At 33.9% G+C, this 22,474-nt stretch overlaps 1 long non-coding RNA gene across 1 annotated transcript in view; it reads right to left on the bottom strand.

The window, feature by feature from the left end:
* LOC129145334 (uncharacterized) overlaps positions 1–22,474 on the bottom strand; it is a 443,968-nt gene that overhangs the window by 149,641 nt on the left and 271,853 nt on the right. The window lies entirely within an intron of this gene.

Below are 22,474 nucleotides of genomic sequence, written 5' to 3'. Positions count from 1 at the left end.
ATATATGATTGAATCATTCTTCAAATAGAGATAGAGAGGTTAAAAAGCCCTCAAGGTAGAACTTTTTTTTTCAGCTAAAAATAAAAGAATGGTTCTCTCATCCTAATAACTGAGGACTGAATGGTTCACACAGTCATATAATGTCTTAATACCATAATCAAATTAATTCACTCTATTTTATATATGCATACTGTAAAGACAGGCCATTCATGAGAAATCAAGAGAATTAGGTCCATATTTCCTAGAAGATTCACAAATACATAAATTTTCTTCCTTAAACTTCTCAACAGAAATCTGCTTTCTTGACTAGCAAGAAAAGGCAGTGTGTATTGTGCTTGATGAATTGTATATCCATTGAAAAGAAACTCATGATTAATATTTGAAATAATTTGCCTGTGATAATCTCATGTTTCAAAAGAGAGATAATTCAGATCTAATAATCAAAGAGAATGAATAATTATTTTTGCTGGTAAAAGAGCAAGCAGGCTACTTATGAAAGATTTCCTCTTCAGATAAACTAATGTAAATGTTTATTTCTGGTCATTGAATTATTGACATTCCGTGCTTGGACTGTCTGCAACTACAAAATGGGTTCACAGCACAGCAGGGCTTCTGAGTCAGTAACTGGGATGATATGTAAAATTTCAGAGTTCAAGTTACTGCAGGTTACCAGGGAAACAAAAGTTCAACCACTCCCCTGCTTCTAATTAAAAAAAATCCTAGTCAGGGTTCTGTTGTTTTTGTTTTTTTGGTTTGTTTTTTTTTTTTTTTTGCCACCTTGCAGGTGGCACATCCACATACAGTTATCCAATTCTTAGGCCAACTAATGGTGGATAATGCAGTATTGGATATTTGTCTTAGTATTTATTCCTGAACTTTCTCCTAGGATACTGGATTTTAAGAGTCCTGAATTTAACAGCAGGGTTTTTTGTTTTTTTTTTTTATTTTGAAATCACAACTATCTATAAGCCAGCTAAGGTAGAAACAATGATAAGCTGTTTACAAGCAGTTAAGGCAAGTAGCACAGGCCTCTCTACTTTTCCCACAAGATCACTCTAATTATCAGGTTAGGGCCTGGAATTCTTGATTTGATTTTTCTCTGACTTGTGTTATTTACCTCATTCCAATTGAGGACTGTCCTGTTTTTCTGCCTCCTGTACTGGGCTCTGCCATACATTGATCAGTATGCTGGACTGAGAATCTCCCTAGTTGTGCTGTGTTACCATTCATCCACTCCTGCCAGTACAAACACACTGTCCTTTTTTTTTTAATGACACTGAAAATATAAACCCTTTCTCACTGAGCACTTCCTCTGCAACCCGCATTATACTGGCATCACGCATATTCATGTTAGAATGATTTTGACTGACTCAGTGTTATATGTATTGACATTATGATGATCCTAAATGAGGGAAAGGTGAGGGCAGTAGAGAGAGGGTCTTAAATTATCAAAAAATATATATATAAACAATCACTTATTTACAAAGACACTAACAGGCAAAAGGAGAGAGAAAAACCTGGCTGTGCTGAGAAGCCCTGCCTAAATGAAGAGTAACAGGTGGTCCTGACAATATGCTTCTGAAAAGCAGCTTAAGTATAAGCACCAGATACCAGGCAATTTGAGATTCTTAGTGACTTCATACCCACAGCCCTGAAGCTTTCTCCAAGGTTCTAAGAACTATTGGGGACCCTCACCCTGAGAATGGCAACTCTTCTGCCAGCCCATGAATGGATACCAGGAGTTTTAGGACCAGCCCCCCAATCCCCCAACACAAACACACACACACACAGTTTAAGTCAGTTTCCCAAACTATGCCAAGAGGTTTGTTTCCTCCTCCTTTTTTGCTGCCAATTACATTCATATAATATAGATTCCCCCCAATAAATTCATATTTTCATTTTTATGCATTTGCTTGAATTGTAAGTGAAACCTTCATTAAAGTTAACACTCTAGAGATACCAACCCTGATAAAAACAGATGGGCATTATCTTTTACAGGTTCTTATTATTACTCATCTTTACTATTGTAATAATTTTTAATTTGGTTTTCCCTCTCTAGTGTTGCTTGTATATCACTGCCAGGTAATCTTTTGAAATTCCAACTCCAATTATATTATTCCCCTGGTTAAAAAGTAAAGCCCCACACACATACAAGCCAGGTTAAGAAAGTGAAAACTGAGTAAAGTCTGCATTCAGCTAATAGTAATGTGCCAGAGTTAATTTCCTGGTATTGATATTATATCATTAGCATAGATGATGCCACAAATGGGGGAAACTGAGGATGGATACATAAGACTTTTGTACTATATATTTTCTATATATTTAGAATTACTTCATATTTCAAAAATTAAATTTTAAAAAGTACAGTGATTTCTTCATATTTTCAAGATAAGCATGAAATCTGCACTATATTTCCTCACATACAGAACAAAAACAGGATATTCTATGTGTAGATATATTCTGTGTATTTTGAAAGTGTGAGAGTGTATGGTATGACTTTCACAGAAAATACCAACATAATTTTTCAGTATGAATTAATATAGTTGTTTCACTGATTAACTCTGTAGTTTGAAATAAGTGTCTAATATTTTTTATTTTTATTATAAATATCATTTATATTTATTTTGTTCTGGGGGACAGTTTACATTAGTTTTGGGAAAATTATTAGCATATTGGACAAATTTGCACTTGTTCATTAACAGAGCACAGTAGGCCACTAATGGTTTCTAAGAAATGCCAGGGAGTTATAAAATATAACACCAAAGCATTCAAATATGCAAAGGAGAAAAGATATTTGACAGTTTTATCCTACTTAGTTGGAGAGCTCAAATTTAAGACATGAAACTATGTAGTACTACATTAAATGACACTGTTCTAGGAGGGTTGAAAAGAAATATGGGAAGGAAAAAAGACCTTTCCAGTTTTGCTAAAGTTGGTTCCCTATGCAAAAATAGTAGATGAGAGTAATTTGACATTTAAGGAAATAATGTTCTGTCAAAAGAGGGATTCCCAGAAGGGGCAATATAACATTGCAAAGGTTACATTCACCTCCTCAGCAAGGGTATGGATCTATGTTTAAAAAAAGTAATGTGAGGGAAAATTAAGAAAGCATATTGCTTGGTTGAATGATATCAAGGGAACTTGTTCATTTCAAAATCCTGCAGACAGCTTTTGATGATTGGCTGCAGATCCCGGCAAGGCTTTGATCAATCAAATATATCAGGAACACATGAGGAGACAAACTGCAGCTATCAAGACATACTATCTACATTTACATTTTCTCCATCTCCAGCTCACTTACTTCTGGAGTTCTTTGCCATCATGTTGAATGAAATCTGTAGCATGTGAAGCTCCCTTTTAAAATTGTATTATCTTATTTTTGTAAATTATTTTTTCTCCTGTCCTCAGCCAAGATACTAATATTATTCACGAGCTTCAAAGAGATATTGCTTGCACTTTGCCGACAATGCCAGGTATTGCCTCTGGTTAAGCCTTTATGAAAAACCTGATTTTTCTATATAAGAGAAAACTTGTATAGCAGGACAACAAAAGACTTTCATACTGCATTCTTAAATCTGAATGAACCTGCTGGATTGATAAGAAAACTAAAACCAGAATTAGCATATTGATCAAACTGAGCCTTTTAGCAGCGTACCCCTGAGCTATATATAAAATTCTCTTTCACTCATTCATTATTATTCTCAGATAAAAAGAAAGAGAAACTCTAATGTACACATTAATAATGGAGTTTCGTGAAAGAAAATGTAACTTTCTCTAAAGGAATAAATTTTTAAGATATTCTCTGTATTCAAATCACTTGAAGAGTGATGCCAAATAGAAAAATAAGCCAGAAAGAAAAGGAAAAATACCGATGGTCTCACTCATAGCTGAAGTTTAGAAAACCTAAATAAGGGACCAGGAAAAAACCTAATTACAATAAAGTAAAAATCAAAATCAACAAGCAACTATAAACCAGAGACACACTATTGGGGGGGGAGGGAGTAAGATCAAAACAAGGGGGGTTGGAATTGTATGGGGAATATAACCAAGATGAAAATGCATACATTGTGCAAAAATGACAAATGATGTAAAAAATGTATAAAATAAAGTTCAAAAAAATAAATAAGAAGTACAAAGAGAAAGATTTTGAGTTGTTAAGGAAAAAAATAAAAACACTTGAACAAATCTCTCATTCTTAAGTTTTACAAATATTTATGGTGTTTCAAATTTGCAAGAGTAGAAGCCATGACTTCTAGACTTGGTTAATATAGGTTCACAAAACTAAAAGAAAAGTAAAAATGTATCTCAAAATATTCCTGAAAAAATATAGGGCTATTATATTTAGATTTTTTGAACACTTTATTATTTTCTAAATCTTAATAAATACTAATTAATCATATCAGTAATTAATAATATTCATGAAACTATAAATATGTCTGTGCCATCATTCTATTCCTGTTCTTTCCCAGAAAACTTTTCTAACTTTAACCATTCTTACATTCATTGACACATCCTGGTCCTCCCTGGTGGTACAGGGGTTAAAGTCTCAGTACTATCAAGCTATCACCAGCCACTGCCACTGTTTGATCCTAGCCAGGGAGCTACCCACATGGCACAGCAGACATCTCCTGTCTCGCCCACTGCTCCCCTCTGCAGTATATTTCAGTAGATCTGTCTGTTCTGCTCCCCACTATCTCTGGTGAATCCTCTCAACCCTCCCACCTCTGGCCTATACCCCAGTTCTTGCATGTATAAATAAAAATAAATCTTAAAAAAATGACACATTCTGTCAGTTAAATCATTCTAATAAACTCATTAACATCACAGCACCCTAAGTAACACTGCATGATATTTTACCCAGAGGCATGTTTTATTTAAACAAATATCTGAGAGAGAAAATTTCATCCAAAAAAATAATTCTCCATAAAAGTGTAGGTTTATTTCTGGGCATTCAATTCCATTGGTCTATATACCTCTTTTTTTATTATAGTACCATAGTGCTTTGATTACTATAGATTTGTAGTTTAGTTTGAAGTTTGTGAGAGTGATAACGCCATTCATTTTTGTGAGGACTGCTTTGGCTATTCAGGGTCTTTTATCGTTCCATGTGAATTTTAATAGTGTTTGTTCTATTTTTTTTGAAAAATGCCATTGAAACCTTGATAAGGACTTATTTCTTTGGGTAAGATATCCATTTTAACACGCTAGAATTCTGGAGATACCAGAAACATGAGTGAGACAAACTGAACACTAACAACTACATCACATTTATGGTAGGAAACTTCAAAAGTGGCCTCCAGTGATTCCCACTGGAATGGTTTTGCAACCATTACAGTATTCATGCTTTTGCATGACTCCCTCAGATTGACTTTAGGCTAGCCACTCTATCAATTCACTCTAACAAATGAAATCTGCAAAAGTAATGAAACATATAATTCTGGGACCAGTGTGTGTGGGTAGGAGGATACCAAATTGGTGTCCACAATTGAACTCAACTCTGACATGATCAACCTTGAGATAGTGTTAGAACCCTCAGGTTAAATGCTTAGTCCTAGAATACTCTTCTAAACCCTTAATTCAGATGCCAGCAGTAAATTCAGGTTGTCATCTGTCAACTGCCTATAGATCAGAGATTCCCACAAACCCCTCCTACTCCTCTTGATTAATTGCTAAATTGGCTTATAGTACTAATTTTACTAAATAAATTATTACATTATTATAAAAGGATATAACTCAGAACAGTCATATGGAAGAGAAGCATAAAGGACTGTATGAGGGAAACATATGACACTTCCATACCCTCTCAGAGCCACCATTCTTCCCCATATCACAAAGCGTTTACCAAGCTGAAAGTTCACTAAAGCCCTCTTTCGGGACTTTTCTAGAGACTTCCTTATATAGTCATGATTGACTAAATCTTTGGTTGCTGATGATTAATTCAACCTCCATCCCTTCCCCCCTCCCAGGAGGTCATGGGGGATGTGACTGAATATTCCAATCACATTGTTGATTTTCCTGGTAAAGTGTGGCCATCCTTAGGAATTTTACAAAAGTCACATCATTGACATAAACTCAGGTGTGGTTGAAAGGGGTTTGTTGTAAATGTTCAAACACTTTTATTACTCTCATCAATTAGGAAATTCCAAGAGTTTCGAGAACCTCTTTTCAAGAACCAGGAATGAAAACCAAATACACATTTCTAGCATAGAATCACAATTTCACAAATGTTGCTTCCAACTATAAGTTACAAAAAGGCTATGACTTTCATCTTGGGGCACTCTAGCTCCATCTCCCCATTTTGCTGTGTTTCTCTGTTATGGAGACATTCAAGCAGCTGATGAAGAGACCCATTTGGTTAGCATAGTGGTGAAGTTTGCTAGTGCTCACACTCACATGAGTGGCATGGAAAATGATATTTGGAGGGAGGCCTGCAGGAAAATGTAATGAGCTTAGAAGAGGATTTGGCAGCCCCTGAGGAACACGAAGATGACTTCAGTCCCTGTTGACAGCTTAACTGTGCTGAGGAAGAGAAGAAATTCCCTCCTACCCCCCTGGGTTTTCTAAGGCTGGTTAAGTTAAAAAAAAAAAAAGAACATCAGACAGATCCAGAGAGAGAAAATAAACTTAATTACATACCTATGATGGAATCTACATAGATATATTACATGGCCAAAAAGGAAAAACAGGGGTATATATACTGAGCCAAAGAACGGGATAAAGATCTGAGACTCCAAGGAGAGAAGAGGAAGACTCACATGTCAAAAGGGTGACTCATATGATGAACAGATGCTCTGTGATTACATGTTTGTCTTGCTATATAGACTCTATGGCAAGAATCCTACCTCTATATAATACCACCAAATTTTTATTGTTCTAGGTATTTAACAGTGTGGTAATAGTTTCTTCATGAGCATTTTGCAACCACCCCATGCCTGGTCAGTTCTAGTAATTTGAAAGAGAATTTTGGAGTCCTTGGCATCATTTTCACAGTTTTTAACTGTAAGCAGGGAAACAAGCCAGCAGAGAGATAGCAACTTGGGCCCCCTCCCCCAGGGTGATGCCACTTTTTATCCCCACCTCCTAGGCACAGGTGTACACATTTGCACATGCACATACAACCAGCTCAAGTATCTACAATCAGGTACATGTGCCCCACACCCACCCGCCTTCTGCATTAACACGATCAAGGCCACAGGTGATAGCCACAGAAACCAATGGCGTAAAAAGCCTCATCATCTTCATTTACCCTACAATAAGTCTGCAGGAACTTGATTGACTTTAGCTTGAAATAATCCACAAGCCAAAGTAATATATCCTGAGAAAACCTGTTGAAATATCGTGGAGAATGATCCTTCAATTGAAACCTCTTGTGAGACTCTGAAGCACCTAACCAGGTCACCCGTAGATTCCTAATCCAGGGAATCTGTAATATAATAAATATTTGTTGCTTAAAACTGCTACTTGCCTTGGAATATTTTTTATTGCATAACTATTATATTCTATGGAAAGATGTATAATATTGGTTCTAAGCGGACTATAATATGTTAAGAATGCATATATTTATCGCAGAACAGTATCTAAAAAAACATAAGGCAATGCAGTTCAAAAGCCAACATAGAAAATAAAACAATATTAAACAAACATTTGACTAATCCAAATTGCAAGTCTACCAATTACCTCTCTTTGTGAATTCATACATGTTACCTCAATTCTTTCAACTTCAGTTTCCTTGTCTTGCATTAAATGCACTTAATAATATGAATTTCATTAAGTTGTGATGAAAAACTAAGTTTTAAGTTCATTGAGGAAAGAGATCATACCGATTAATTTTATACCGTGTATACCAGACATAATGCTTAATACATATTTTCACAGTACTGATTTTTTTTTCTTTGCATAGAAGAACTGGGGCAAAAGGAGTCACCAGAGACAGAGTGGGGAGCAGAACAGGCAGATTTACTGAAATACACTGCTGAGGGGAGCATCAGGCAAGACAAGAGAGGTCCGTGGCACCATATGTGGGTTAGCAACTCAGGCAGTAGCAGTGATAGCACTGAGATTTACCCTAGGCCACCATGGAGGCCCCTAACTTTTTCCCTTATACACTACCTTCTAAAGTGATTTTGTGTCTTGCATATAGTAAATACTTATAAGTATTTTTAGTTAATTCTTTGCAAAGCAATCTATAAAACAAAAAGTACAAGGTAATAATGTATCAAATCAATTAAAAATGAATAACTCATCTATACTTAAATACAACACACTCTTTAACAATATCTACATTTAGGAAAAACATAGTCAACTCTGTTTAGGAGACAACAATTAAAATGAGAGGATATTTCAATGAATCATATAAATAATTTAGAATCAAATCTATTTTCTAATCATATGAATTAGAATGCTAGTGAAATTTAGAGGTTGTATAAAAGTCAACTTCACATTAATTCAAGATTTCTAGCTAGCAAGCAAGTATCAGTTGAGCTGAAAATTTACTTGTATATTTCTTCATTAATGTGGCAAATATGGAGGACCATTTCTTGAATGACCTAAGGAATATGTGCTGGCCTTAGGACTCTACAAAAGCATGGAAAGTCACATGAGTACAGTGTGTCTATGTCTCAGAAATTGAAAGAATCTCAGCATAGCATTGCTGATTACTGAATATGTGGGAGAATGTGGTGAAAAAGAACAGAGATCACAGACTATGGAGAGGGTCTTCAAGGGATTTGTGTGACATGGAACAAACATATAGTTCTTATAGACCGAGAAAATTACCCACAAAGATGATGGACTGCTGGTGAAAGCAACTTGGGAAATCCTAAACAGCACAACTCCTTGAAAAGAATGTATAAAGGTTCTAAAATATCATAAAGAAAAGAAACTATTTTTCAAACTTATTTGACTAGGCAAATACAAATGGAATTCCATTTGCTGGAAATAAGTGTCCTCAGGAACACAGTTCCAAGAATACTATTATAGGCAATGGAGAGTAATTTTGATATGGAAGACAAATTTGAGAGAGTGGAAAAGAGTACCTCAGGGAGCCCAGACAGAAAAATGACTAGAGCACTAAGCAAAATAATAGTAGTGGGATGTCACATAAAATCACTGGAAGCAGAAGCAACAGGACACAAATGCTTGATAAATGGTGGAATAAGATGCAAAGAAAATAGTTGAAAGTGACTAAGAATTCTTACCACTCACAGTCAGGTTCTTGTTGTCTTCCTTTTAGGTGTTAATCACAAAAAGACTCATAAGTATTCAAAGTACAAGAGAGAGATACTATCTTAGGGGATTTACAGACAGAGAAAAGTAAGCCAGAAAGAGCACGTATCTGTTAAACAAAGACGTTTCTTCAATGTTCATTCTGTCATTTTTCCTCTCCCTGCAGAGCCCTTCACTCATTGTCCCATGCCAGCACCCTTACATTGCTTTTTCTTTTTTTTTTTTCATTGAAAGATTTATTTATGCATATAACAACTGGGGTACAGGCCAGAGATGGGGGAGGGAGAGGATTCACCAGAGACAAAGTGGGGAGCATAACAGGCAGATTTACTGAAATACACTGCTGAGGAAAGCAGCGGGTGAGTCAGGAGAGGTCTGCTATGTCATGTGTGTAGCTCCCTGGCCAGCCAGGAATAGAACCCGTGCTGCAGAGGCTATGGATAGCTTCATAGTGCTGTGCTTAACCCCTTGTGCCACCAGGGAGGCCCACATTGTTTTTTCACCACACTTCTTTTTCCAAGAAAGATTCCATTCACTCATACCTACGTGCAAATTAAAATAGATGCACTTTCCCCTTATACATTTCTAGATTAAGCCTTAGCGCCATTATCCATTGAAAGCTTTCCCTTTTGAATATAAAGCACATCAACAAAGAGAAGATATCTAAATGGGAAAAAGGAAAAGACTGAATCATTCTTAAATATCACAAGGCACTGGTGACAGCCTACTCCCTGTTATGGGGAGTTTTGGCCTTTAAGCGGGAGGGGGAAAATGAAAATCAATCGTCCTCCAAACACCTGTGTCAGAGCATTCTCTTTCCAAACCATCTAGAAATAACATATCCTTTCCAAATGACATATCCTTTCCTCAAGTGTGAGACATTATTGTTTATATCAGAAAAGACAGAAATTTGTTTAAAAATTCAAATTCTTCAACTCCTAGTCCTACCCTAAGAATCTCTCTAAATTGGAAACAAGGAATCTAAATTTTTAATCAAAATCCTAAAGACTTCTTATGTTCACTAATATACAAGAACTAGTGGCTAATTAGAACATAGGGAAATTATGTTAGATATTAGATTTAATAGGAAATATTGTCGAATAACCTTTGGTTATTTTTGGTGCTATTTTTCTTGGAGGTGGTAGAGAAGCTAGAAAAAAAATTTCATCCTGAACTCTCTTTAGGTAAGTTAATTATAGAGGGATTTACCAGTATTTTTCAGAATGGATTTAGAATCAGCTTGGAACATTTTTATTATCTTGATTTAAAAAAGGATTTAATTCAAATCAATCCAGTTTAAAATAGCTAGTCAATTTGATAAAAATTTAACCAAGGAACTTAATTATTTGATATTAACTATGCCTGTTCCCAAATATGAAATAGATGATGACTTTTTGTGTGTAAGTGCAAGAAACAAAAATACATTAAAATAATTATTTCGGGATGCTTTCACAACATCACAAAGCTGAATGATTATTTTGTCTGACAGGTAGAAAATATAACACTGCGGTCAGCCATCTCCATTATATATAAGCAGACTGACTTTTTAATATAAAAAGGAAGCTATTTGGATTTTTTTCATCAATAAAGAACAGCTATAACATATATGTATTATTATTTTACCAAAATATTGGAGGTTGAATTTAAGCATTTCTAGAAAAAAGTGTTCTGTTTGATTTAAATGTTACATAGATGATGCTATCTACCCATGTCAGCATGGAAAATAAAGTTGATTGCCTTTATCTTATTTATTTTGTTTATTCTGACTAGATGAAACAAACTGTATTTTACTCTCTCATAACTCAATTTTACAATTTATATTCATTTAATTTGTAAACATTTTCTGGTTAAATCAAAGGATCATCAAGGAACTTCTTAAAACAGACTGAGGCTCCACCACAGACAAACCAATTGGAGGAATAGAGTTGAGCTGTGTGTGTTCTACAAATTCAACAGACAATTTTAACGTCTGGCCAAGGCTTATGCACCTTGCTTATAGGAAAAATACATCGGTCCTATATGTGCAGAAGACTCTATTGTTGTTAGATTGGTTTATCACATAAATAACTTGAGTTAATTCAATCTAGTTGTTAAGTGATTCACACCTGTTCACTGGCATTGTGTGTATATGACCATGTATGTGTGTGTGCCCACATGGATGCTGGGATTTGATTGTTCATTAATTGTGTGTATCATTAGTGATAAATAAAAATTACTGAATATTTTACACTTTCATATCAATCTCTCAGATGTGGCTGGATGCTGTAAAGCCAGATTTCCTCTTATATAACCAAACTGTCCCTGCCATCAGAGATTAGTGAGAAAAGAAGCTGAATATAGTCCTTGACTTATTGTCAGGTATCATAAAATTTACCTTAAATGGGTTTTGAATAGATGATCTGAAATTCCTCAAAACTTAAAGGCGTAATACACTTTAATCACAATTTAAACACAGATCAGGTCCAATGTGGTAAGTATTGGTTTCATTATATCAAGACAAGATTAAGCATATAATAATATGTGACTATTTCATGAAAAAAAAAACAAAAGAATTATTCAGGATACATAAAGTACAAAATTCAATTTGAAATAAAAGTATAATATAAATTCAGTTTTATTGGGAAAATGTGCATCAACATATATGGGGAAAAGACAAAGGGTATTTAAAAATATTAACTTTGCTTACTTCTAGGTAATGAGCACAGATAATCTTATTTTTTGTACTCTCCAATTTTCCCTTAATATTACAATAATTATTAGGAAGAAAAAATACTTCAAAATGGCTTTATAAGTCAGACTTATATCGTTTTAAAATTTTTATAGTAGATTTGTTTTCTAAAAATATACTATATGCTATTTTTATTTTTAAAATAATGCAATGCTATAGATTTTACCCATATCTTTCTACTTGTGGAATTTGTAAATTAAAGGGGGAATGATTTTGCCTACTTTTACCTTGGGAAAAGTGATCTAAGTTGAGTTGCTTGGACTTAAGTACCTTAGCTGGCAGGATTTACACATTTGAAGAATCCAGGAAGGCAAATACATTCAATATTCCCATGCCAACTTTCATCTTATCTAATTTTCTCATCTCTTACTCTCCTATGCTTTTCTTACATTTGTAATAGCAAGTTAACAGAACAAAAATATTTAATCACGGGATTCTATTAAACGCTCTTGGATAAATGCCTGCAATGTACAATGCAGCCTATAAGCCAGATAAGAGTTAAACAATTTTTAAGTCTGTTAATTTCTCTATTTTTATACAGTAACAAAAAAGACTTGCTGCGCAATAATTATTCTTAATTTAAGACCTCACAAGTAATGAAAACTCTGCTTAACAATATAAAATGTAAGTAGTATTCACAACAAAAATAGGTCAAGTGATTTGATCTTTGACACTGATATTTTGGCTAATAAAGGAAGTTTGATGGTGAGAGATAGGGCTAACATGATATAAATGATGAAGAAAATAATGGGTCTTGATTATTTCATCAGGGACATTGTGCATAGCTCAGAGCAACTTAAGATTTTCTGTTTCTCTTTATAAAATTATGTTCACCTGAGTTTGTTAGAATAGTAGTTACTGAGAAGTCGTAATTCATCCATTCTTCTGATTAAAAAACATTAATATATATAGAATTGCTCACAAATGCTGTTCTTAATAATTGTAGATTAATCCATTATGATATATATATATATATATATATAGTCTTATATCACTAGTTCTTCACCAATTTTAAGCAATATTTATTGATTCCCATTTATGGAAGTTGAAGATTTGGCTCACCATTCTCTGGGATAATTTTGCATTATTATTTTTGGTTCTTTAATTGATCATATGTTTAAAATTTAAAAATATGTTTTCAGGGGAGTGGTGGATAATTTGAGTCAAAGGGTCAATGGCATGGTGAAGGATTGAACTGGCTTTTCAGTGGTGCTCTTAATGTAGTACATATAGAAAATGATTTATAATGATGAATAACTGAAACTTATATAATGTCATAATGCAATGTTATTTCAGTGAAAAATTATTTTAAAACATAATTCAAAATTTTTAAACATAAAATTAAAAACATAAATTAAAAAGTTAAACATAATTTGTTTAAAATCTGGATTAATACAAACATTTCGGAGTATTTAATGGCATGTAAAAATGTACATAATATAAAGTTAAATGAATACAGCAAGATATAAACTTAAAAATAGGGTGAGATGGTACTATTTAAAAATAAACATATCTGCCTAGGAAAACAGACCAAAAATTGTTAATAGCTGTCTCTGCATGAAAATATTGGATGAATTTTAAATTTACTTCTACATTTTTTCCCATTTTAAAAACCTTACTTCAAAAAGGAACTGATTATTGAAATAAAGTAGTCCTGAAAATATATAGCATTAATTATGCACAGTAAAGCTAAAATAATTTGAAGTGAAGAAAATTTAAGTTAACAACCCACGACCAAACAATCATAAAAGACTTATTCAGACATGTTAAACTTAAGGCTTAAGAATCATTATTTTAAAACTAATGAAACAATCAAAGAGGAATACCAGAATTTAATGAAGACACTTTTTTCACTCTTTAAATTAATTATGTTTTTCCATATGCTTTTAGTCATACAATATGAGCAGAAAAAAAATTTTTGTGATATCAGAATCTGAACATACAGAAAACAAGAAATTGAGTAAACCACAATGAGATACCACTTCATTCCTAGAGAATGATCCATATCAAAAACAAAACAAATAAAAAAGATAACACATTTTGATGAGTGGAGAAAAAACAAGAACCTCATATACTATTGGTAAATGAGATTTGTCCAAATCCTATGGAAAACATATGGAGTTACCACAAAATATAAAAATAGACATATCATATGATCCAGTAATTTTGCTCTTTAGTGTTTATCCATACAATACAAAAGCACTAATGCAGAGAGATACATGCATCCCCGTGTTTGTTACAATGCTACTTACAATAGCCAAGTTATAGAAACAACTAAAGTGTCCACTGACTAATAAGAGGTGGTACATATACATAATGGAATACTACTCAGCTATGAAAAAAGGATGAAATCTTGCCATTTGAGACAACATGGATGCAACTGGAGGGTATTATGCTAGGCGAAATAAGTCAGAAGGAGAAAGACAAATACTGGATGTTTTCATTCCTATGTGGAATTTAGAGATACAAAACAAAGAAACTGACAAAAACAAACTAAAACAAAGCTTAGAAATATGACTGTAGAATTGAGGCTACAGAGGGGTTGAGGGGGTTGGGAACAAACATCAAAGAGGAACCAACATCTAAGATAAATGGACAAGGGTGCTTTGGTTGTGGGTGTGGCGTGGAGACAGACATCTGAGGAGGTGTGAATCTGTTCTCCTAAGTCACATATAGTATTATAAACCAACGTTACCTCAATAATATTAAAATTAAAATTAAAAATATATTGTTTTACTAATGTTGTCATCATCCTATAATAGAAAAAATAATGAGTGAAGAATTTCTATTTAATACTAGTCAATAGAAAAATACCTGCTAAATTTTCACTCCATTATTATGCCTGTACATTTGTAATATCAATCAATAATTTAAAGAAAGATGATTAATATTTAATGGGTTATAGCTGTGGTCAATCACTAATAATTCCTAGTATTGTGTAACTTCAATAAATGTTTAATATCTTTAGCCAAAAATGATCAGGGAGGAGAGGAAAATATCATTGGCAAGTAGAAGTACAGTTTACTTTAAAGTGGAAAAACTCAATGGATCCAACAGAATCAACCACTAAATATATAAAAAGACAATCAGGTTTAAATTGAAGCAGCATCACCAGAGATGTGGTCTGCCAGCACTGTCATTACCAGCACTTGTTGGTGCTGGTGTTCACTTGGGCAGAAGCCTCTGGTGCTCAGGACACACAGTGATAACCTCATTTTTGAAGTCACTGTGGGAGACTAGAAGCTGATCTTCCACCCTACAAGTTTCTTTCAGTGTCTTGAAGATTTCTTCACTGTTGAAAGATATTTTTTGTTGTAATTTTTTTTTGTTGTAAAAAAAAAAACTTACTTTTTTTTTCTTTACTGAAATATTCAGATGTAGGATTGACTTCAGATGCATTTAATGCCACCTTAGGTTCCGTTTTTCTTTGATTCTCTCCGCTACAGCCTCATCAACGTACATTTCATTTTTAACCTGCTGCTTATCACACAGCAAATTGGTTGAAACAGTGTCAGGTCTCACACAGATAGCTTCTCTTCCCCAGCCACAGATCAAAAGCTATGCATTTCACTCAGTTAGAACCAACTGTGTCATAGACCTATCCTGATCAATTACTCCTCAACTGTGATTTTGCTGAGTGTTGGTGACTAGTACACAGTAGGGAAAAGGCAGAATAGATGTCAGGAACACAACCGAGTCATCGCTTTGATTTTTTTTTTAACATGAATATAGCACCATTTCCATAGCTTAACAGCGTTTACACTTCTGTGCTGGTACTATACCCCAAAAAAGTATTTTAAGTAAATAATGACTTCAGATATTAACAAATCAGTGTAAATTAAATAGTAGTACTGTAGGGTAAATGGTTTGGTAAATGGTTTTCAGGCTTTGCTGCTCACCTATTATTAGGCTTGCCCTGCTTGACAGGGTGCCTACAGTTGTCACATTGTTGCAATCTTATTTACTTCTGTGGGCCATGGGAGGAGTATTGAGAGTCACCGAGGGAAGCAGAAGCAGGAGAGAGGCAGGATAGAAAAGGGGAGAAAGGCCAGAGAAGCCAAGAGTGAAGACTTGCTGGGAGCTTGGAGGCCTTCCGGCCTCCTGGCCCCCCAGGACCCTGCCTGCCATGTACCTGATTGCTGCACTGCATGTAAAAAAAGCTCAATGAAAACCTGAGAAAACCACGGAGGGCTCCAGGACTCTCCTTTATCCCATCTGCACACATCATAGAAACCTGCTCCGTGCCCTTCCTGCCCCTACAAGTACTAAAAAAAATGCTTTCTTTTTTCACCCGCTATCAATGGAAAGGATCACTTCAACATTGCTATTTTTTAGATACCACTATTACATAGTCAAGTCTGATTCCTACTGTTATCCAAAGCATCATTCTCTTATATTTCATGCAGGTAAGTCACCATCAGTAGGATAAACACAGGGCGTAGTTTTCACAAATGTTACTAAGGCTTCCACTGAGTCAGTTGTTCATTGGATTATAAAATACATTAAGAAAGTTTTCGTATCTAGAACTATATATTATACATAAAATATATATAACTTGGTCACATAATGGAAAATATTGGTTAAAAGGGTTCATTGAGATCTACTCTTTCAGTCAGTTTCAGCACTTGAGAGTGGATGGTTTAAGCTGTTTATTTCATCCTTGTTCAATCTTGGGAGGTTGTGTGAGTCTAAGAATTTGTTCATATTTAGCATTTATTTAATATTATTTTGAAAGAAATATACTTTCCCATGAGTTTCCCTCCAACATTTTATCAAAATATTATTTATTCAGTTTTAAACCAATATAATATAAAATGGCATTTGTTTTTTATTAATGCATGAACAGATTTTCAAGTTCATAACTACATATTTAACTTTATATTTCTGTCAATAAATGTGGGAATTCTGTATTTTCAATAATTTGATTTTTCAGAACATTTATTAAAATTCCTTTGTATAATACATCATCTTCCAATAAATTCTTGTACTCTGGTGAAAAATCAGGTTCTTTACTAATGAGTTAAGAATCTATCAGTCTTAATTATTTATTGCTGCTATTTTTAAGCTGCATGAAACTGGTAAAGGTAAAAAAATATATATGTTTTTAAACTCTAGAGTTTGCTGATTTTAAAAAATAGCAAATTTTAATATAAACTATTGCTACACATAATTGTGACTTTTTCTTTAAAGTTCTGATTCTATATGCTGCATGCTCTGATTTTATGCCATATTTTATAAACAAATGCAATATACTCTTATTTAAACCTGTTTCTCAAATTTCATAGATTTGTTTTCTAAACCAAGTTTATCTATGAATAAATGACTTTAACTTTCTGTAAGTTTCAGAGCAGCATACATATCAGTAGGTAATTTCTCCCAGTTGGTGCTCAATATGTGGATAGTATCATTTTCCCCCCAACACCTACATTATATCTACTACAATAGTCAATTTGTTAAAAACATTTGACCTACCCTTATTTTTTATTCAATAGCATGGCCTTACTGTATAAAGTTGATAAAATTTCTATATTGTCTTTGCTGCATAAGAAACATCACTAGGGCCTCCCCAGTGGCGCAGCGGTTGAGCACTGGGTTGCGAAGCTGCCCGCAGCCTCTGCAGCACCAGTTCGATCCCCAGCTGCTCCCCGGCCACCAGAGGATCCCACATGGCGCGCAGATCTCTCCTGCCACCCGCTGCTCCCCTCAGCAGTGTATTTCCTCACTCTGCCTGCTCTGCTCTCCCCTCTGGCTCTGTGAATTCTCTCACCCTCCCGTGCTTCTGACTGTACCCAGTGCTTGTACAAATAAATAAATAAATCTTTAAAAAAAAAATCCATCCTGTTCTCAGGAGGCTTGTAATTTAAAAAAAAGAAAGAAAAGAAACATCACTAACTGATCAGTTATAATTTATAATTTGAGTATACATTTCTAAAATAGGACTAAGAATTAGATATGTGAAAAAAACCTGTTTACAAAATTAGAAAACGTTGTTATTTTAAATATTCTAGCACACACATAATTTAAAACCATCCATTTATCAAACTGACTTTATCATCTTTATAAAGCATGCAATATTTTTATATCAACAATTCTCTTTTCCCACACATGTATTCAATATCATTGTTTTTCATTATTACTTAGAAAAATGATTGAAATAACTTGTGTATAATTGTTGTGGTAGGCAGATTCTACAATGTCCTCAACTGTCCCAAACTCCTCGGTTTACAATTCCCTTTCCTTGAGTATGGGCTACCTAGTAACTTATCTAAGTCGACAAATGATATAGAATGTTACTTGAGTGATTACTCTAATAATGTGGTGATTTCTGTCTTGCTATCAAACTTTATTATTTTCTTGCCTTACATGCTTTGATAAAGTAAGTTCCCATGTTGGAACAGTCAAAAATGTCAGTGAACTAAAGGTAGCCTAATAACAGCTGTTAGGAACTAAAGTCTTTATTTCAACAACTCCCAAGGAAATAAATTCTTCCAAAAACCATGAGTTTAGAAGTACATCCTCCCCAGTTTAGCCTTCATCTAACACTGCAACCCTGACAAACTTGTTATTTTCAACCTCTGAGAGTCCTTAATAAGGGAACCATGGAGCTCACATTCTTGTGGCATAGTACAGTGTAAAGTAAGCAAAGTAAATAAACATCAGGACATAAATTGTGGAGAGCAGGAATTTATCTGCTTTCATTTCATTACCCTTAGTCCCTTCAATGGTACCTGAATGATTGTAGATATGACAAATTTTTTTCTGAATAAATAGTAGTTAATAAAATGAAGAAAATCATGCTAGTTAATGCACTGGAATGACTAGAATTGTTTTCTTTTTAATTTTTTTCTTGAAATATTATTTGTATTTATTAAAATTTATTTATAAATAGTTTTTTTTTTAACTTTAAGGCTTCAAAACAATATATTTATCTATTTGCTGAATTTTGATATTTAAAAAGTGGTTTTGATATTAAAAAAGTGATATTTAAAAGGGCCTCCCCTGGTGGCGCAGCGGTTGAGCGCTGGGTTGCAAGGCTGCCCGCAGCCTCTGCAGCGCCAGTTCGATCCCCGGCCACCGGCGAGGGTCCCACAAAAATAAATAAATAAATAAATAAAAAGTGGTTTCAGAATTGCCAACCCAAGCTTCCGCAAAAAGTCTACTAATATCAACAGACTTTCATTGTTGATGATAATTTTATTTTATTTTTCTATGATTTTTGAGGTAACACTGGTTTGAAACACTGTATATTATTAAGAAATACAGCACTGTTTAGATTGAGGAGTTTGTGGAGGCCTTTCAGGGAAGCTCACATTTGAGTTGAGTTATAAAAGAATAGCATACATATCAGTATGGAGCCAGACATTTGAAGACTTATGGAAAGAGCATTTCCCAAAGGAAAGCAAGAAGGGTAAAAGTTTTGAAGACTAAGGGTACAGACTGTGAATGGGGAAAAATTCCTATATAAGTAAACAAATTGACTTGTCCAATGACTGAACCAATCTATTTCCCGAGAAGACTTGCAGCATAAACAGAAAATACCATTACAAAGTTCAAATGCCCCCATGAAATTTTAAGTAACTTTTCTTTATAAGGGTGGTAGAAAACATTGTTGGTTTTCATTATGGGCTTAACTAACTTCTGTGTAAGAAGGTCATTAAAATTATGATTTTGTAAACTGAACATTCATTAAAGATATACCTTAATGTAAGACTAATTTCACTATAGTTAATTTACTTTCTCCTCAATGTAGTACAACATCCCCATCCATCATTTCATTATACTTTTTGCAAGAAACATTTTCTTAATTTAAGGGGAAATGAGAATAGTAATTTGGCCAGGTTTAAACAATGAAGTTGTTTATTATATCAGAAAAGTTCTGTAGGTACCACAGAATAATTCTATAAATATTTGTATCTATTATCTTTCCTTTTATACAAGTTTAATGAAAGTTTCCAAAGAACAAGGAAATTTTCCAATGCTTACTTAATCATACTGAATACAGTTAGTTCTTCTGTATAATTCAGATAATATCTGTTTATAAAATGTCTGATTTATAATAAATAAAGTTCTTGCTTATATAACAACTAATTATTCTAGAATCAGAAAATAGTGGGTCAGATGATACCAATTAGGGTTTTAATTTTAGATGCTTTGTTTTAAATACCAAATATGTAGTACACTGAAATAATACTTCAGAAGAATCTGGAGGGTATCTCAATAGATATCCAGCTATTTCCAGAACAACTGATATGGATAAGTTGCCAAACAGATAATTAGTAGTATAGGTGCATGACACCCTTTTATGAATGTAATGCAGAATATATGTAAATTATTTTTCAATTTTTTAATTACTATTATCATTATTATTTTTTTTAATGGTGGTAACATTAGGATCTCTCTATCAGGTATCACCTAGAGCACCCACCACCAACTCACCCATAGTCCACCAACATAGCCCATGTGCTTCCTTCCCTCTTTCTTCCTACCCTTCCCCATTTGAATGACATTTGCAGCAACATGGATGGAGTTGGAAGAGATAATGCTAAGTGAAACAAGTCATAGGGAAAAAGATAAATATCAGGATGGTCACACTAATAAGTGGAATTTAGAGAAATCAAACTAAAAACTAACCCTTGAAAACTGATATAAACTACTACTTGCATTTTCACAATTGGTACATTTTTACAAAGAAGAGACAATGCAGACAGCTAAGAAACTTCAAGGCTGGGACAACCTACATGGCATCCTCAGACTCTGTTGTAACATTTTCAGATCTAAATCAGGGGTTAAGAAGAAAATATTTCAGACAAGTGGAATGGCTCAAAAAGACTGTTCTAGAATTTTTCTTCTCATATTTATCTCTGGGTCTTGTCAACCTCAAGGTAAATGATATATACTCACCCTGACAGAATCTCTGACATCTTTCTTAAGGAACACTACCAATAACCATTTCTAAAATGCTCGGGATATATTTCACATGTGCTCATGCACACTGATCTCTCTGCTATCTTACTATTCCACTTTTTTCATTTTATTTAATCCGTACCTTTGGCTAAGGTTTAAACACCACTAGAATGAGTAGAAGGCATCAGTTTTTCTGTAAGGCTGCTGCCATCTTCTCTCTGATGCTTTGATGCTTGTCTTTGAAAATGTGATTGACCAAAAATTAAGGGTTGTAAAGGGTATAAGGAAAGTGTCATAAAAGGGGTTAGCTGCTGAAACTGCTATAATCACTATTACTATTACTTATAGTGTCTGAATAAGTAGTTCAGTCTTATGTTTAACAATTAGTATCAATTCAGGGTTTTAGTAGTGAGCCCAAATAGGCTCCTATTTCAAATGTTTGCTCCTTGTCTTATCACCAACAGGCTTAACTCTTAAGAATTATAAAGTAATATTTACTTTGGCTTTTTTTTCTTTCAGAAATCATATGCTTCATTCACATTTATCTTTTTCTAAGTGCTCAGATTGTATTTTGCTTTGCTGGAATAATTTTAAAGGGATGTAAATTATATATAGTATGTAATTTATTTCTATATCCCTTTTCTTTAATGCCAAAGGATAGTGTTAAGATCAGATTTGTGGGTTTCATGTTCTGTTCCCTCAGAATGAGATTTTTGTAGGATATTTATGTTCTATTGAAAAATAAATCCTAACTAGACACATCTACCATTGTTGTAGACAATGTGATGTGTCTAAATTCTGGAGATATGTTTACAAAATCATAACTTAGATAATCACTCTACAACATAAAATACCCAAATTGAGTATTTTAATTAATATTGGAAATCACGTACCCCAAAGTCTTAAGTCCAGGACTTTGCTATTTTCATCTATTCACAACTCGGGCACTCTGCGAGCTAGCGGTAACTGTTATGTTGGATCAATCCTTCACCTACCCTTTTCATGACAGTATCAGATTTTATAACACACTTAGAATATACATTTGCCTGGAATAATTACAATGATATTGTACAGCATTAGACTCAGAGACATGCTAAATAACAAATTCTTCTATCTGTAAATTATCTGAAAAATAAATCTTTACCAGGGAAAGGTAAATGTTAACTCTATAGGTAATGATGTAATTTACTCTGCAAATAAAGTTTAACTATTGAACTAGAGTTTGTATTCAGATCATTGAATCTAAATTAACAGTGATTTGTTATCAGGCTTATTACTTTCAGATCTTCAATCCTAGTTATAAGCTATGGATGCAAGAAAATTCAAGGCCATGAAGTCAATTATTTTAATATGGAATGAATATGAATTCTGTCCTTTGATTGGGGGTTAAGAGAAATTTTAAGGAAGGCAGGCATGCATTTTTCTACCCTGACATGGTCTACAAATACTACAGTTATGCAATGTATGGTTGTGAAGATGACACTACTGACCCATTACAAGTGAGTCATTGCAGCATTTTTCAGTAGCAGTAAGGATCTTTATTTTGCTCCTTTTTACCAGAAATTGATTATGGGATCAGATATCAAAGGTCTCCAATTTATTGAAGTTAATTGACCC

Source organism: Talpa occidentalis, unplaced genomic scaffold, assembly GCF_014898055.3.
Source record: "Talpa occidentalis isolate TD23 unplaced genomic scaffold, MPIMG_talOcc4v2.1, whole genome shotgun sequence".
NCBI classification, from domain to species: Eukaryota; Metazoa; Chordata; class Mammalia; order Eulipotyphla; family Talpidae; genus Talpa; species Talpa occidentalis.
This window is presented reverse-complemented; position numbering and strand designations above follow the sequence as displayed.